The 18,442-nt window shown below is 39.7% G+C and overlaps 1 protein-coding gene across 5 annotated transcripts in view; it reads right to left on the bottom strand.

Annotated features, from left to right (window-relative positions):
• rmdn2 (regulator of microtubule dynamics 2) overlaps window positions 1-18,442 on the bottom strand; it is a 415,905-nt gene that overhangs the window by 100,897 nt on the left and 296,566 nt on the right. For 4 of the 5 annotated variants that reach the window (XR_015754552.1, XR_015754541.1, XR_015754542.1 and 1 more), the window contains one exon: window positions 5,157-5,334. The exons of the other annotated variant lie outside the window; for it this stretch is intronic. The gene's annotated coding sequence lies outside the window, so the exon portion shown is untranslated. The remainder of the gene's footprint in view (window positions 1-5,156; window positions 5,335-18,442) is intronic. 5 annotated transcript variants of the gene reach the window in all.

The raw sequence follows: 18,442 nt of genomic DNA, 5'->3' as shown, positions 1-18,442 counted from the left end.
CTGATCAGGTGTGCCCTAGAACTCTGTGGGAAGCTAGAGAAGTGATTGCTGGGCCTCTTGCTGAGATATTTGTATCATCGATAGTCACAGGTGAGGTGCTGGAAGACTGGAGGTTGGCTAACGTGGTGCCACTATTTAAGAAGGGTGGTAAGGACAAGCCAGGGAATTATAGACCAGTGAGCCTGAAGTCAGTGGTGGGCAAGTTGTTGGAGGGAATCCTGAGGGACTGGATTTGTGTGTATTTGGAAAGGCAAGGACTGATTAGGGATAGTCAACATGGCTTTGTGCATGGGAAATCATGTCTCACAAACATGATTGAGTTTTTTGAGGAAGTAACAATGAGGATTAATGAGGGCAGAGTGGTAGATGTGATCTATATGGACCTCAGGAAGGGGCTCAACAAGGTTCCCCATGGGAGACTGATTAGCAAGGTTAGATCTCATGGAATACAGGGAGAACTAGCCATTTGGATACAGAACTGGCTCAAAGGTAGAAGACAGAGGGTGGTGGTGGAGGGTTGTTTTTCAGACTAGAGGCCTGTGACCAGTGGAGTGCCACAAGAATCGGTGCTGGGCCCTCTACTTTTTGTCATTCACATAAATGATTTGGATGCGAGTATAAGAGGTATAATTAGTAAGTTTGCAGATGACACCAAAATTGGAGGTGTAGTTGACAGCGAAGAGGGTTACCTCAGATTACAACAGGATCTTGACCAGATGGGCCAATGGACTGAGAAGTGGCAGATGGAGTTTAATTCAGATAAATGCGAGGTGCTGCATTTTGGGAAAGCAAATCTTAGCAGGACTTATACACTTAATGGTAAGGTCCTAGGGAGTGTTGCTGAACAAAGAGACCTTGGAGTGCAGGTTCATAACTCCTTGAAAGTGGAGTCGCAGATAGATAGGATATTTAAGAAGGCGTTTGGTATGCTTTCCTTTATTGGTCAGAGTATTGAGTATAGGAGTTGGGAAGTCATGTTGCGGCTGTACAGGGCATTGGTTAGGCCACTGTTGGAATATTGCGTGCAGTTCTTGTCTCCTTCCTATCGGAAATATGTTGTGAAACGTGAAAGGCTTCAGAAGAGATTTACAAGGATGTTGTCAGGGTTGGAGGATTTGAGCTAAAGGGAGAGACTGAACAGGCTGGGGCTGTTTTCCCTCGAGCATCGGAGGCTGAGGGGTGTTCTATAAATTATAATGGGCATGGATAGGGTAAATAGGCAAAGTCTTTTCCCTGGGGTGAGAGAGTCCAGAATTGGAGGGCATAGGTTTAGGGTGAGAGGGGAAAGATATAAAAGAGACCTATGGGGCAACCTTTTCACACAGAGGGTGGTATGTGTATGGAATGAGCTGCCAGAGGAAGTGGTGGAGGCTAGTACAATTGCAACATTTAAGAGGCATTTGGATGGGTATATGAATGGGAAGGGTTTGGAGGGATATGGCCTGTGTGCTGGCAGGTGAGACTAGATTGGGTTGGGATATCTGGTTGGCATGGATGGATTGGGCCGAAGGGTTTCCATGCTGTTCATCTCTATGATTCTATGACTCTTTGAGTATAGGCTAAATGTTTTTTTGTTTCATCAGGCAATTCCTTCATTCTAGGAATCAGACTGGTTTACCTTCTCTGAATCTCTTCCAAAGCAAACCCAAGAATGCAATTGGCCCAGATGGAATCCCTGGCCAAGCACTTAGATCCTGTGCGGACCAGCTGGTGAAGGTTTTTGCAGACATCTCCTCTCCTTACTCTGATCTGAAGTCCCCACCTGCTTCAGAAAGAGCAGCATTTTCCGAGTGTCAAAGGAAAATCATGCAGCATGCCTCAATGATTACTTCCCAGTGGATCTGACCTCCATAATCATTATAGGCTTGAAGAGATTAGACATAGCTCACATCAACTCCAGCCTACCAAACTACCTTGATCGTTTACAATTCACCTATTGGTGCAACAGATCCACAGAGAATGGCATATCCCTGTCAATCTTGGAACATCTGTATAACATGGATACCTACATCAGGCTCCTACTTATTGACTACATTCCAGCCTTCAACATCATAATTCCAAATAAACTCATTCCTAAATTCTAAGGCCTAGATCTCGGCTCCTCCCTCTGTGGCTGGATCCTCAACTTCCTGACACATAGACCCCACAATCAGTAATAGGTGACAACACCTTTTCTGTTGTAATCCTCAACACCGGTGGCCTGCAAGGCTACACACTTACTGTACTCCTTATGCACCTATGACTGTGTGGCCAAATTCTGCCCTAACTATATTTGTGAGTTTGCTGAAGACATCATAGTGGATTGGATCTCAAACAACGATGCAACAGAATACAGAAAAATGATTAAGTGCTTAGCAGCATGGTGTAAAGACACCAATCTCTTCATCAATGTTGACAAAATGGAGGAGCTAGTCATTGACTTCAGGAAGCAGAGTGGGGGGCACGCCCCTGTCTGCTTCAATGGTGGTGACATAAAGGTGGTCGAGAGTGTCAAGTTCCTGGAAATGATGATCACTAACAATCCCACATCGATACAATGTACCATAGAAAACATGCTATCTGGATACATTACAGTGTGGGTTGGTAACTGCTCCTCCTAAGATCAGAAGACTACACCACCCAAACCATCAGTCTTCCATCCATTGACTCCACCTATACTTCTCGTTGCCTCAGGAAAGCAACCAGCATAATCAAAGATCCCTCCCACCTTGATTATACTCTCTTCCTCACTCTTCTATCAGGCAGATATGAAAGTTTGAAAACAAATGTCAACAGATTCAATAACAGCTTCTTCCCCACTGTTATCAGACTTTTTAACAGACCTCTCAAATGTTAATACTGATCTCTCTTTCTGTACTTCTCTGTGGCTGTAATATTGTATTCTGTACTCTGTTGAATTACCCTGATGCACTTTATATGGTATGGGCTGTCTGTAAAGCATGCAAAACAACATTTTTCACTGTATCTTGGCACATGTGACAACAATAAATCAACCAAACCTTCCTTAAGTAAAGGTGACTGAAACCTATAACATAGCTAAAAACATGCAGTGTTCCAAATGTGGTCTCATGATTACAGTACAGACATGACTTACTATAGTACAGTCATAGTAGAACTTTATAGATTCTATACTCCATGCCCCATGCTATAAAGAATAACTTTTAATTTGTCTTCCTAACTATTTGCTGTACTTTCATGCTAACTTTTGTGATTCATGTACTAGGACACCCAACTCTCTCTGTACTATAGCATTCTACAATCTCTCACTTTTTGAATAGTATTTGCTTTTCTATTTTTCCTGCCAAAGTTCACAATCTCTCATTTCTGACATTATACTCTACCTGCCAACTTATTGCCTTCTCAATTAACTAAATTATATACTGTGAATGTAAATTGTTGTTTTATATATACGTTTAATATCATTTATTACAAGTTTGGGTTACTAGATTCTAGATTAGTGAGGTACTTTTTTTGTGTTCTGAATTTAATAATCAACTTGTAAGTATGTCTGTAACCCTGGTGATTTCTTTTAAAACTGTTTTTGAGTCCTAGCTTTAGAATGAATGCTTTTTTCGTAAATATTGGTTCGGGTTTTACAACTGAATAAGAAAAACAAGTTCCAGTTCAGAAGGTCAGGAAATGTTTCTTTAAGTTTAAGGGAAACATCAATAGTGTAAAGAGGTAGATTTTTTCACTTTACTTTGAATTTAAGGCTGACCTTAAACTGTAAAGCTCTTAGTTGAAGAAAGCTGTACAGACCAGTGGTCCTGCAAGGAGAAGGCTATAACATAACCAGATTACCTAAGAGTAAAATGTTAAAGATTGTTTCAGGCAAGAACTATTGAAATAAAGCTATGAAGAAGTTATTTAAAGCTAAATACATTTAAGCTTAGGTGCTTGAATAACTCCAGGATGTGACTCTACCAGTGACTTCAATCTACCAAGGTGTTACAAAGAGTGACTCTTGTGTGAATGTGGACTAATGGTATTTTTGGATACTATATAAGAAGTACTTTTTTGGGTACAATACAAAAGCTGTTGTTTCCCTTTTTCAACTTATGAGGTTTTTGAGATTAATGGGGTTATGCTTTAACCATATTTACAAATCTTTGATTTTGTGTTCTCATGTGGATATTTTGGTTTATTCTATGTAATCTTTGTCTATTTTGATAATACACTTAAAAATGAACTTCTGTTTTATTTTTAAAACAGAATTTGCAGTATTATTTTCTTTCAGTGAGAGACCACTTCAGGTTGTTCATTCATTCTAATCATTAGATTGTAAACATTTGGTTAACTACTTCTTCTCAAGTCAAGAAGAGAATGGGCGTTCCCCAAACTCTATTGGCATCATGGTTGGCCCTTGCCAAACAGTGTTCATCCCTCTTCCAGGGATTTACCTGAGGGCTGCTGTTGACTGAAGCAGGTGGCTTAAAATTGTTTTCACATGTCATGGGAGTAAAACTCATGGAAATCAATAGAACAATGTGCCAGTAGATGATGTAATAAGGGTAGTGAATGTGACTTTTTAAAGGCTGACTTGTCCAATTGGATAATAGAGCAACGATTACCTCAACACTTACTGAAGCATTTCAAAACGTCTTCTTGGATCTGAAGGAAGTTTAAAGCATTGATTCAATGCTAATGGATGGCAAAAATGTTCAGCTATTGTACCCAGATAACAGAGGCTGCAAATATTAGGTGCAAGAAACAGTATCGACATTGTAGCCAGGAGACAAAAAGCAAGCAAGCAAGTTGTGTGGCAAGATACTGTATTGTATCCAGTGCAAAGCTGTCCAGCATTCCAAAGCATGGGTGAGGCATCTGGTAAAAAACCGATAATGGGCCCATCTATGAGGATAGTTAGGCTCCAAAGAGGCAGCCAGAAGCTGCAGAATGGAAGAACCAAACAGAAGACAGGTTCAGTAGCAAGAAATGTCCCAGAACTCTGCATTATTGTAAACAATAGAAAAACTTCCCAGCAAGACTCGACTCAAAACAACCTCCAACTAGGATGGTCAGGTTTTCCACATTGTGAATGCAACCCATTGTATGGACAAAGTCAACCAACTAGAAGTTTTTGCTACAATTAACATCATTTGCCAAAGAAAACTTGCAAACACAGATTTGGAAATTCAGCATTGAAACCATTTTACCTGGTGGACACAGACTGATCAGCAGATGCAGGAGTACCATTGTGTATCACTCTCAACATTGTGACTGTTCATGAGATCATCCAGGTAGCCATGGCATCAGAAGAGAGCAGAAATACTCACATTACGCTTATGAATTGTGGCCAGACATGTTTGTTGCCAAGGTGATGATGTGTTGTACCTAAAAGAAGATGCAATACCATCAATTGACTCTTCCAAAAAATGCTGAGTCTATATACAAGGAATGTTTGCATTCAGAAGTTTAAAAACTTTGTCTAGAGATCATGAAATAAGTATAGGTTCATGGGGTTGGAGGGTGGGATGGGGTGGGGGGGGGGGGGAGATGTCTGATGTTTTGCTGCCCTCTCATGGTCCTAATATGTCCAATGGAAGAATGATTCAGGATGTGCCCTAATGTACAATGTGCCATGCTGCACTGTTTTATTTGGAGTTCTGACTTTCCTACCACTTAGATTCTTCATGGAAATAAGTCACTCATTACAAACATACAGATTAGACCAATTGACTCCTCTAGCCTGCTCTACTATTCAATAAGATCATGGTTAATCTGATTACTCCACAATTTTGCTTATCCACATACCTTTTCATCCCGTGCTTAACAATAATCTATCTCTTTCTGCTCTACAATATTCAAAGACTTTGCTTCCACTGCCTTTGAAGGGAAAGAGTTCCAAAGACTCATAACGCTCTTAGAAAAAAAATCTCCTCATGTCTGCTTTAATTGGACACCCGTTATTTTTAAACAATGATTCCCACTTCCAGACTGTCCTCCAAGGGAAATTAATCTTTTCACAATCTCGCCTTCAAGATTCCAAATAATCTTATGTCTCAAATACACCACATCTTATTCTTCTAAACTCCAGCAGCTACAAGCCTATCCAGTTCAACCTTTCCTCATAAAACAATCTGCCCATTCCAAATATTAGTTTAATAAACCTTCTCTGCAGTACTTCCAGTGCATTTATTACCCTTCCTTAAATGATCAATGCTGTACACAGTCTTCCTGATGGAGTCTCACCAATGTCCTGAAGAGCTAAAGCATAATCTATCTTTTATTCAGTTCCCCTTATAATAATTCTGTTAACCTTCTTAATTAGTTGGTGTACCTGCATACTAATCTCTAATCCATGTACTATGACACGTAGATCTCTCTGTACCTCCAAGTTCTGCAATTTTTCATCATTTAGATAATGTGTTCTTCCTGCCAAACTGGAAGATTTCACATTTTCCCACATTATATTTCAAATGCCAGATCTTTATCAATTCATTTAACCTATTTTTAATCCCTTTGTAGCTACTTCATGTCCTTTCACAACTTACTTTCTGAACCTATCTTTGTGTCCTTAGCAAATTTACCAACTGTACCTTCAATCCCCATTCATCCAAATCATTTCCATATATTGCAAAACATTGAGGCTCCAAACACCAGTCCCTTTGGCACAGCACTCATTATATCTTGCCAACCAGAAAATAACCTTTTTATACCTACTGCCTGTGTCCAGTTAGCTAGCCAAACTCCTATCTATGTCAATGTGTACCCCTAAATCTGCAAAACCCACTTACATGGCACTTTATCAAATGCCTTCTGTAAATCTAAGTATGTACACCAGTTCTCCTTTATGTTATTTCATGCCATTTCTTCAAAAAAACTCCAGTAGATGAGTTACGCATGATTTTCCTTTCCACAAAACCACGTTGACTCCACCTGATTATCTTGAACTTAACTAAGTTCTCAGCTCTAATGCCTTTAATAATAGATTCTAACATCTTTCCTATGGTAAATGTTAAGATAGCTGGCCTGCGGCTTCCAGTCTCCCTCTCTCTTTGAATAAAGGTGTTATTTTGAAAGGATTTGATTTGAAACTCTGGACATTACTGTCAAATACAACTTGACTATTCAGAAGAGAATTATGACTCCTTTGTTACTGTATTACAAATCTAGAACTGTGGATGTTGGGACAACTGAAACTTTTAAGACTGATATAAATATTTTTTTATTGTGTAAACGTATCATGGAAAATGAGACTAAATGAATAGAGTTCTTCTCATGACTGGGTTTCTTTCTGGGGCGGCATGGTGGCTCAGTGGGGCAGCATGGTGGCTCAGTGGGGCGGCATGGTGGCTCAGTGGGGCAGCATGGTGGCTCAGTGGCGCAGCATGGTGGCTCAGTGGTGTGGTACGGTGGATCAGTGGTTAACACTGCTGCCTCACAGCGCCAGCGACCTGAGTTCGATTCCTGCCTCAGGCAACGTCTGTGTGGAGTTTGCACATTCTCCCCATGTCTGCGTGAGTTTCCTCTGGGTGCTCCAGTTTCCTCCCATAATCCGAAGATGTACAGGTCAGGTGAATTGGCCATGCTAAGTTGTCCGTTTAGGTTTATTAGTCAGGGGTAACAATAGGGTAGGGGAATGGGTCTGGGCGGGTCGGTGTGGACTTGTTGGGCCGAAGGGCCTGTTTCCATACTGTAGGGAATCTAATCCAATCTTTCTCTGTTACCATGACAGTGGTTGAATCTGCTTCCTTTGTAAAGACAGGTGTAAAGTAATCATTTAACTTCAGTCATGCCTCCTCCATGTGTAATTTCCTTTTTTAGTTTCTAATCGACTCTACTCTTCCTTTATTGTTTTGTGTCTATATAAGACTTAGGAGTTCCTCTTATATTAGTTTTAACTCTTTTTATCTCAATTTATCTTTAATATACTAATTTGCTTTTGTCCCAAATCTTCTGTAATGAGCTTGGTTCTCATTTGTATTTACTACTTGTTACTCGTCAGAATCATGCTTTTTCTTCTTTATCTTAAGCTGTATCTCTTTTTTAATCCAGAAGTTTTAGGTTTGTTTGTCCTACCTACCCTTTTGAGGGATTATATCTTAACTTTGGCCAAAACATCTCTTCTTCAAAGGTAGTTCATCTACTGATTTTCCTGCCAACGTTTGGTTCCAGTCTATCCAGTCCAGTTCCATTCTTGCCCTGTTAAAGTCAGTACCATCCCTGTCAATCATTTTTACTCTGGGTTGGCTTTTACATTTTACCACTGTCACCCTATGATACATTGTCCCTTAAATGCTCCCCTACTGATACTTGATCTACTTGGCCCACAGCATTCACAAGGACCAGGTCTAACAGTGCCTTCTTTCTTTTTGAATTAGACATGTGTGGAAATAGAACATTCTCCTGATCAAGTCTAGAAGTGCTTGCTTCTTACACTATCCCTAGCCCATTGACAGTGAGTAAGGAAAGATGTTGCAAGCATTGGTGGCAGTGGAATAGCATGAGCCTTGGTGAAAAGTGGGTACAGTAACAGTGATAGCAAGAATAGAATTGGATGTCTGGGATGCCATGCGGTGGGGAAGGTAGTTAATGGGATGTGTTTGTTAAGATAATAGGCAAAAATCTTGATAGACGACTCAATAAGAATTCTCCTGATGACTTCAATGCAACTCACACTTAATCAAATAAACAAAAGTTTTGGCCCAAATGATTTGTTGATTTCATTTGCCATTTCTTCCCATTACAATTAACCTCCCATTCTCACATGTAGAGGACCAACACTCAATTTTCCTTTTCCTTTCGAAGTACCTGTTGAAACTCTTGCTGTCTGTATTTATATTTGTAGTTCCTAATTTCTTTGTTCTGATTCACCTTTTAGTCAATCTCTGTCTATATGTTTTGACCAATCATTTGATGTACAAATCATCTCTGCACAATTGTATATATGAATTCTTAAGTTTGATGCTTTCCATAATTTCTTTAGCCAACCACAAATGGGGATGTCGTCCCTTTAGAATTTTTCCTCACAGCAGGAATTTACTTATTCTGAGTATTCTGAAATATTCCCCTAAATGTCCACACCTTTTCTCTATTGATTAATCCTGAGTCTAGATTAGAGTGATGCTGGAAAAACACAGCAGGTCAGGCAGCATCCGAAGAGCAGGAAAATCAACGTTTTGGGCAAAAGCACTTCATCAGGAATGATTAACTGAAGTATGCCAGTTTACTTCAGCTATCTCAGCCTTCATGACCACATAGCTGCCCTTCTTCACATTTAAATGTTGTCTTCGACCCAATCTTCTTCTTTTCAAATTGAATGTAAAAGGCAATCAAATTGTGCTCACTGCTACTTATGGGTATCTTTACTTTGAAGTCTTGAATTAATCCTGTCACATTACACAATATCAAGACTAATATAACCTGCTATCTGGTCAGTTCCAAAGGTGCTGCCTAAGAAACTATCTTGAAAGCAATCTATTAATTCCTTATCTAGGCCACTACTGCCAATCTGATTTTCCAGTTTATATGTAAATTAATGTCATCTCTTATTATTGCCATCTCTTTATCACAAGCACCCAGCATTTCTTCTTGAATTCCTTGTCCCACATTGCGGTTAGTGTTAAGGGGCTGTAGACCACTCCAACTAGTGACTTCTTTCTCCTCCTCTTTCTCAACTCCATCTAAACTGATTTTATATCCCCATCTCTTGCAATGTTATGCTAAATGATTGTACCAACGCCATCTTTGATGAAAAGTGCTACCTCTCCACCATTACCCAGTTTCTTATTCTTCTTGAATGTCTGATGCCACATTTCCAAAGTGGCTATCCAATTATTAATCAATGTGCATGCTCAATTCATTTACTTTGTTATGACTGGTTTGATTTGAGGTTTATTTCACATGTACAGAGATACAGTGAAAAATATTGCATTGTGTGCTATCCAGGCAAATCATACCATAAATAAGTTGTTGTGGTTCTGTTCGCCAAGCTGGGAATTTGTGTTGCAGACATTTTGTCCCCTGTCTAGATGACATCCTCAGTGCTTGGGAGCTTCACAGGACGGAACGTCTGCAACACAAATTCCCAGCTCGGTGAACAGAACCACAACAACGAGCACCCGAGCTACAAATCTTTTCACAAACTTTGAACCATACATAAGTACATCAGAATAATAGAACAGAATGCAGAATATGGTATTACAGCTAATGAGAAGGTGCAGAAAGAAATGAACTCTAACGTATAAGAGATCCATTCATAAGTCTGATTCATAAGTAAGAAGTTGTTCTTGAATCTGTTGGTGTGTGTTTTCAGACTTCTGTATCTTCTTCTTGACAGAAGAGGGTGGAAGAGTGTATAACTAAGGCATGCATTCAGATACACCATCTTTAGGTTTGTATCTATTTTATTCATTCTTGGAATGAGGACATTGCTGCCAAGACCAGCCATTGTCCAGACTATTATCTATCTCCAATTGTCCAGAAGGCAATTAACAGGCAATTACATTACTCTTGGTCTGGAGTCATATGCAGGCCAGATCAGGGAAGGATAAGAGATTTCCTTTTCTAAAGGACATTTGTAAACTAGTTTTTGTTTGTTCTATTTATAAAACTAGCTTGATTGTGGGTGTATTTCTGGGATTTTTATCTCTGCCCTTTTCTGCCATTATCTAACTTCATTTCTCATGTTATTGTTATTTTACTCTCGGACCTTGTCCCTATACTTTGAAATACCACATCTTTACACATCTGATACCTTGTCCCACTGTTTAGTTTAAAACCTTCACTCCTTCCCTATTTATGTAGTTGGCTCAGCATGATTCAAGTTGGGACAGGCCAATAGTACAGCCCCTACTTTCCCCAGTACCAGTACCAGTGCTCCATGAACTAGAATCCACCTTTCCCTGTGTTTGAACCATTCTCTAATTTTATGCACCCTTTGCCAATGTGTACAAAGCTTTGAGGTCTGACTTTTTAAGTTAGCGCTTAGCTCCACATATAGAATTTCTTCCCTAGTTCTACCTATGTTGTTGGGTCAACATGGACTTGACAAATGTATCTATTCTTCCCACTATATGTTGCTGTCCAACTCTGAGCAGATGTCTTGAACCCTGGCAGTGGGGTGGCAGCACAAACATCTGGGAGAAAGTGAGGACTGTAGATGCTGGAGATCAGGTTGAAAATTTGGTGCTGGAAAAGCACAGCGGGTCAGGCAGTGTCCAAGGACCAGGAGAGTCAACATTTTGGGCATAAGCATTTCATCAGGAATCTGGACCTCCACTTTTTCTGCAGAGCATAGCCAATCGCCATCAGTGTACGATCCCTACTAAATTTTTATTTTAATAATTCCTTTGCTACACCCATGTGAATAGTTTTCTATACCACATGTCATGGTCAGTTAGCTTATCCACTCTGCAGCTATTGCTCTTATCCAAACAAGCTGAGAGATCCTATTGGACAATTGCAGATGCTGTTAAAATTGCACTCCTAACCTATGAATTAATCTAATCAAACACTTTTCTTCAAGTATGGAATCCTGTCCTCAGGCACTGATTCTTTGAGTCAGTATTATTCATTCTGCCATTATTTATTATTGGCATTAGTTATTCTTACAATATGGTGCTGTTTTAGGCTTTCAGCATCCTGATGCTTTTTCTAATGTGTTGGCTTTTAATTTTGAAGTATACCATACTGTTTTAATTCTTTTGTTTTTAAAGTATCCTCAAGGTTTCAAACTATATTAAAGCTTCACTTCTGTGAAATAGCAATACCATACTGCTTCTTGCGGTTTACCTTGCCTTTATATTCAAAATGGTGCTTTCCAACCACCTGCAGTTAAAATTGAGCTTTTGTGCCTTCTGCAGACGAGATAGAGAATTTCTACTTCTTCCTAAGTAAAATGGATCCTCCATTACATTTCACAACCTAATACATAAAACTCATCTTGGTCCCAAATTATCAAATAGCATTCTGTGGCTGTGGCCTAAATAGATCTTCGTACCAAAAAATCCACGTTTTATATTATTTATTTCTCGACCTTGTCAATGTCTTAAAATTCTTATTTTTTCTTTTGTTCCTATCTACCTTCTAAATCTTTTAAATGGCCCCTTTATTAACTTTAAACAGTCTTTTGACAACAGCCAGCTTTCCTGATGCTTCAGTCTCAACATAGATTAATTTATTGGCCTTTGACTTTGCCACTGTCAGTGTGCCTCATGATGTGGCATTCATACTCTCTGTGAATGATAAGTGCTGTTACTAGAATCTATCCTTTCAGCCTGGTTCTATGGACTATTAAAGTGTATCCATTTCCTACAGAGATCATTATTCTCGGAGCTCCAACCTGGTTGCTTCCCCACCCAAACTCAGAGGCAGGACAATCCTTACAGATACCTCTTTTCTAAGGACTTTACATGTGAAGTTTGACAAGTCTTATTCCCTCTGTCTTTCCTGAATCTTAATTAATTCTGAGATGAAGATTTTTGCTTGATATGATTAGATTAGATTACTTACAGTGTGGAAACAGGCCCTTCAGCCCAACAAGTCCACACCGACCCGCCGAAGCGCAACCCACCCAGACCTATTCCCCTACATTTACCCCTGCCATGTCCAATTTAGCATGTCACATTCACCTAACCTGCACATTTTTGGACTGTGGGAGGAAACCAGAGCTCCCGGAGGAAACCCACGCAGACAAGGGGAGAATGTGCAAACTCCACAGTCAGTCGCCTGAGGCAGGAATTGAACCCGGGTCTCTGGTGCTAACCACTGTGCCACCGTGCCGCCCAAATGTACTGCTTTTATTCAGCTGTCCCTTTTGCAAGTACTGCAGCCTGTCTCTCTGCTCAACTGCTTGTAGCTGCTGTCTCAGTATTCTTAAAACAGTGAGATTATTAAAGTTGTAAACTCAGTTGTCTTGTAAAAAAAAATTCATTCTGGGTCAAATGGATTTTTTTTTTCCACCTCATTGCCTTAAGTTACTTCAGCAATGATCCCTATTGCTGACTGTGATAGAGTGCTACCAGCTCAGTTATAAAGGCCTGTTTGGTTAATAATGGTAGATGATGAACCACTGATGAGACTTAACAAGAAGTCATATTTGTCTGAACAACAAGATGTAGTTTATTGAATGATATAAATAGTTGCAAGTTAGATCAGCTATAGAAGGGCCTGTGCCCGAAACGTCGAATCTCCTGTTCCCTGGATGCTGCCTGACCTGCTGTGCTGTTCCAGCAATAAAGTTTCAACTTTGATCTCCAGCATCTGCAGACCTCACTTTCTCCAGCTATTTAGGGACAATTACAAAGATTATCAGGATCCACAGAATGACACATCAGGTCCCAAGAGGATCTGGACTTCCATCTGGGATTATATATCACTAGCAGATTGGATGGAGTCTAATGTAACTGCTAATACTAACCCTTTCAGAAACATTACCTTAGACAACAGAATGGGGCAGTTTGATCAGTTATGGATTATCCAGGTTGTGTCACCACAGTCTTATCAGACATAGGATTGCTCTCTCATTAGATATGTGATGATTTAACCAAAGAGCCACCATACGTCAGATGAAGGGAGAGGTTGAGCGGGAGACTCCTTCATGGTAACCTCAGCATTTGATGGGAATTGAACCCACATTGTTTCTGTAATACTGCTGCATAAACCAACCATCCAGCCAACTGAGCTCATCTGACCTCCACTGACCTAGTAAAGAGTCAGGATAGACATAGAAATAGGAGCAGGAGTAAGCCTTTCAGCCATGTGAGACTGCTCCACCAGTCAATTAGATCATTGGCTGACCTTATACCTCAAAATCATTTTTCTACTATTCCTATATCTGTTTAAGTTCTTAATATCTAGAAATTCATTGGTGTTTATCTTGAACAGTCAATGACTAAGTATCTATAATATACACACATATACATACAATAAGAAAACAAGATCAGTTTTCAAATTTCAATTTCTCTTTCAATAATTCATGTGTCAGTTAAATCTTAAAATCCATGATTGCAGAGACATAGCATCACCACAATTGCAAGTTCTCCTCTGAGCCACACACCATCCTGATATGGAAAAAAAATCTCCAAAGAACAGTTGTTGCTGGAAATCAGAAACAAAATAAGAAATTGCTGCAAAAACTCAGGAGGTCTGGCAGCATCTGTGGAGAGGAAACAGAGTTAACGTGCACAGATGCTGTCAGACCTGCTGAACTTCTCCAGCAATTTCTGTTTTTGATCCTGATCTATATTGACAGTCTTTCAGTGTTACCGAGTCAAAATCCTAGAAGTCTCTTTTTAACACACCACATAGACTGAATTAGTTCAAGAAGGCAACTCACCACTACCTTCTCAAGAGCAATTAGGATAAAATAATAAACACTGATCTCATCAGTGTGACTGACATTCCATGAAAGAATAAATAAAACAGTCCATGAAGAGACAAATAGCTATTCAATCAGCAATGTCGTATTTTAATACCTAAAGTCTTTGCAATCCTGACAAGCTGGAACTTATCCCTCAAAACACTTGGTAATTGCATTGCCATCCTAAATATTTTTCCTACTTGTCATTTGCCAATTTCTGCCACAAGAATAGCAAAATCCTTCAACAAACCATTGTGCATCCTGGATAGAGCAATTTCAGCATCTTGGGAAAGGTGATATTATATCGCGATAATTATACTTGCGTTTCATCTGGAAATGTTTGCCATTAAGAAGGAACATGAGCAATCTTGAATTATTCACACCAGAAATTTGTACATTCCAGTGCATATGTCATCAAAGTATTTGATTTGATTTACTGTAGTCACATGTACCTAAGTACAGTGAAAAGCTTTGATTTGCGAGCAGTACAAGAAGGGCTTATGCCCGAAACATCGATTCTCCTGCTCTTTGGATGCTGCCTGACCTGCTGCGCTTTTCCAGCAACACATTTTTCAGATCAAACAGATCATAGCAAATAAGGACATATAGATCATAGGGTGGCACGGTGGTTAGCACTGCTGCCTCACAGTGCCGCAGACCTGGGTTCAATTCCCGCCTCAGGCAACTGTCTGTGTGGAGTTTGCACATTCTCCCCGTGTCTGCGTGGGTTTCCTCTGGGTGGTCTGGTTTTCCCCCACAGACCAAAAATGTGCAGGTTAGGTGAATTGGCCATGCTAAATTGCCCGTAGTGTTAGGTGAAGGGGTAAATGTAAGGGAATGGGTCTGAGTGGGTTGCTCTTCGGAGGGTCGTTGTGGACTTGTTGGGCCGAAGGGCCTGTTTCCACATTGTAAGTAATCTAATGTAAGATCATAGTGTACTTAAACAGAGCAAGGCATAGGAGGTGCACAGAGCATTTTAAAAACTGAAAGAACTGCAGATGCTGTGAATGAGAAACAAAAACAGAAATTGTTTGAAAAGCTCAGCAGATCTGGAAGCATCAGTAAAGTTAACGTTTCAGGTCCGGTGACCCTTCCTCAGAACAACATTTTGTTCATTCTATACCTCCGTCCATTTAGTTGACTAATTCTTTCTGAAATGGTATCACTTGGATAGATAGAATTACAGAACACAAAGGAGATCACTTAGTCCATTGTATTCGTGCTGCTTCAGAAATCCAGCTAATATGTCACATTCCCTTGCTCATGCACTTCAATATATTTCCCTTTAAGTATTGTTTAATTCTCCTGATTGTGTTTATTGAACCTGCTTGCACATTCCTTTTAGATAGTTCCTTACAACATTGATAACTTGCTACTCAAAAGAAATCTTCGAACTTTTAACTCATGTTATGAGCTTTTCTGGGTGTTTGTTTAATTAACAGAGGGATTCGAACATCTTCGTTATTACACTCATTTATCAATTATCTAAAATCAGTGCTCTCTGGTGACTCAACTTTGAATATCCTGATTAAATCTCAACTTAACCTTTCCTGCTTCTGTAGTTGCTCAATGTTTTAACTTTTTTTATATCTTAACATTCTTAAAGTTCTGTATCCCCTATTATCTCTCTATTAATCTCCCTCCACCCATTCCAAAGTGCAGTGCCCAGCATTTAAAATGATACTATAGATGATCCCTAACTCGTGATAATAACACTCTACCGACATTCAATAATTAAGGGAAGGAAAGTACAGCTCACTGCTGTTACCGATCAATAAATGAAATACAAGAACATAAAAACATACGAAATAGGAGCAGGAGCAGGCCATCTGGCCGATCAAGCCTGCTCCATCATTCAATAAGAGCATAGCTGATCTTTTTGTGGACTCAGCTCTACTTAGCCGCCTGCTGACCATAACCCTTAATTCCTTTGCTGTTCAAAAATCAATCTTTGCCTTAAAAACATTCAACGAGATAGCATCAACCGCTTCACTGGGCAGGGAATTGCACAGATTCGCAGCCCTTTGGGTGAAAAAACTCCTTTTAAACTCGGTCTGAAATCTGCTTCCCCTAATTTTGAGTCTATGCCCCTTAATTCTAGTTTCAATTTCAAACAAGACACAGATCTCTTTCTTAAGAGTAGACATATTTACAGGATACAGTATTACATAGCTCAGCATCCAAAATTACTCACCAATGTCCTCACTGACTCTTGAGCAAATTAATTTAAAAATAGCCCTTATAGTACTATAATGAAAACAAAAAAAAAATCCAAAACCTCAAAGAAAACATTGAAGCTTTTCAGATGCTGCCTGAATTGCTGTGCTCTTCCAGCACCACTGACCCAGAATTTGGTTTCCAGCATCTGCAGTCATTGTTTTTACCTCATTGAATTAAAATATCCTTTCCAGGAGTGAGGATGCACTCTAGCCCCTGTGTTGCCCACCAGTCATTGAACACCTCAAGCATGCTGGATTCATCATGTGCTCTCACGTACGAACAAAGTCCCAGGACAGAGGAAGGCATTTGGGCTGAATTATCCTTTCAACGCATGCAGCCTGGACCTGTTTATGGCCAACTAGAGCAAGCTCTTCAGAGGATTGGTGTGGACTTGATGGGCCTCCTTTCACACTGTAGGATTGTATGATTCAATCAAAATTGAGGAGCAGTTGCTTAAAATAATATAGGAAAGGTTACAGTCTCACAACCTACATAGAGACGTGGTACACAGAATCAACAAGGTCACTAATTATACATGTGCCCAAAGGGACCATGAACCACTTCAATATTCTTTTGTACAAGTCTGTTACATCAACATACTCCCTGCCAAATTCTCAATGATAAAAGCTAAGATTCCTACATTGAGCTCAATCTCTTAATTCTTCTGAGTATACCAAATTGAACAAAATTAACTAATGAAGTGATCAATGGACACTGTAAAAAGAACAAAAACATAATCAGAAGTATAAATTAAAATGTAATTTTCAGGTCAGTAATGCACTTAAGCCAATGTGACACATACTAGACACTTAGGGTTCAAGCATATCAGCAGAAATCATGAGTCTCCTATTCAAGTACACCCAGGTGTGGATATAACCATGAAAGAGAGGCAAACACTGCCCCCAACCTCCCACAACTGCACTAGGTGGCCAAAGATTAGGAGTTTGAGACTGAAGTACAGCCAAATATTGCATAATATTTCCTTCAAATGACAAAGCAGAGGTTATAGTCGACAGTGTGGTGCTGGAAAAGCACAGCAGGTCAGGCAGCATTCCAGGAGTGGGAGAATCGACGGTTCGGGCAAGTGATACCATCAGGAATCTGCAGTCTTCACTTTCGCCTAAAACAGAGGTTATAACATAAAGTAGCTTGTGTATACATGGAGTATAAATTCCTCAAAATACAGATAAGTCTATGAACTATCTTAACTATGTGCTACACCATCCATACCTGATGGTAAGGGGAGAATTCCCATGTAAAGGTCTTCCCACTAGGCCTTGTGGAATGCTGTGGCATACTTAGATGATTAAGAAGAGTGTTAAAGTAGATGATGTACAGCATAAGCCCATATAGGTGACCATACTGGAGAGATTGGAATGTTTCAAACCTTCAGCAAGCATTGCCCATCACCTAGGTATCTTTAACTATGTAATCAATCAATAATAAACACTGTTGAGGTTTTGACACAAATAGAAATTGCTGAAAAAGCTCAGCAGATCAGGCAGAGTGACCCTTCCTCACTTGACGCAAAATATTAACTCTAATTCTCTCCACAGATGCTACCAGACCTGCTGAGCTTTTCCAACAAATTCTATTTGTGTCTTTGATTTACAGCATCTGCAGTTCTTTCAGTTTTTATTTATTGTTGAGGACTTTGATCTACTCAGTAAAATGTTAATTCTACATTAGGAATTTTCTCTGTGTCACAAGCGTAATCAGTGTTAAGGAGATTTTATTTTCATTCACTGGATGTGGGCATCCCTGACTAGTCCAGTATTTATTGTCCATCAGTTTATGAGCCCTGGTCTGGAGTCACATGTAGGTCAGACAAGGTGAGGCTGACAGATTTCCTTCCCCTAAAAGACATCAGTGACCTTGATAGGTTTTTTTCCTGACAATGCCATTTTTAGACTATTA

The sequence above is a fragment of the Chiloscyllium plagiosum genome, unplaced genomic scaffold, assembly GCF_037043375.1.
Source record: "Chiloscyllium plagiosum isolate Xiang-an unplaced genomic scaffold, Cpla_swu_hap1 HiC_scaffold_3, whole genome shotgun sequence".
Lineage (NCBI taxonomy): Eukaryota > Metazoa > Chordata > Chondrichthyes > Orectolobiformes > Hemiscylliidae > Chiloscyllium > Chiloscyllium plagiosum.
Note: the sequence above shows the minus strand (reverse complement) of the source record. Positions and strands in the feature narration are given on the sequence as shown.